The sequence below is a fragment of the Penaeus monodon genome, chromosome 33, assembly GCF_015228065.2.
Source record: "Penaeus monodon isolate SGIC_2016 chromosome 33, NSTDA_Pmon_1, whole genome shotgun sequence".
NCBI classification, from domain to species: domain Eukaryota; kingdom Metazoa; phylum Arthropoda; class Malacostraca; order Decapoda; family Penaeidae; genus Penaeus; species Penaeus monodon.
In genome coordinates this window covers 27,833,847-27,834,131 of record NC_051418.1, presented here as the reverse complement: position 1 = coordinate 27,834,131, position 285 = coordinate 27,833,847, and positions in this window count along the sequence as shown.

Genomic DNA, 285 nt, shown 5'->3' with positions numbered 1-285 from the left:
AACGTAATTACTAACATCAATCAGTCATTTTAATTAATTTCAAAGATAAGGAATCCGCTATTATAATATTACGCATCCCATTCTCTATTTCCCCTTCTTGTATTCCTCCAAGGAAGATCAAGGGAAGGTACCCTGCTCCTTTATTTTTGCTTTCTCTATTTTTCTCTCTTTTTTCCCTTTTCTATTCGCTTTTTTTCTTTCTCTCTTTCTCTCGTCCTCTCTTTCTCTCCGCTCTTTTCCGCCTCCTGTTAGGCATGAGTGAGCTTTCCGGCTCAGCTCTCACCG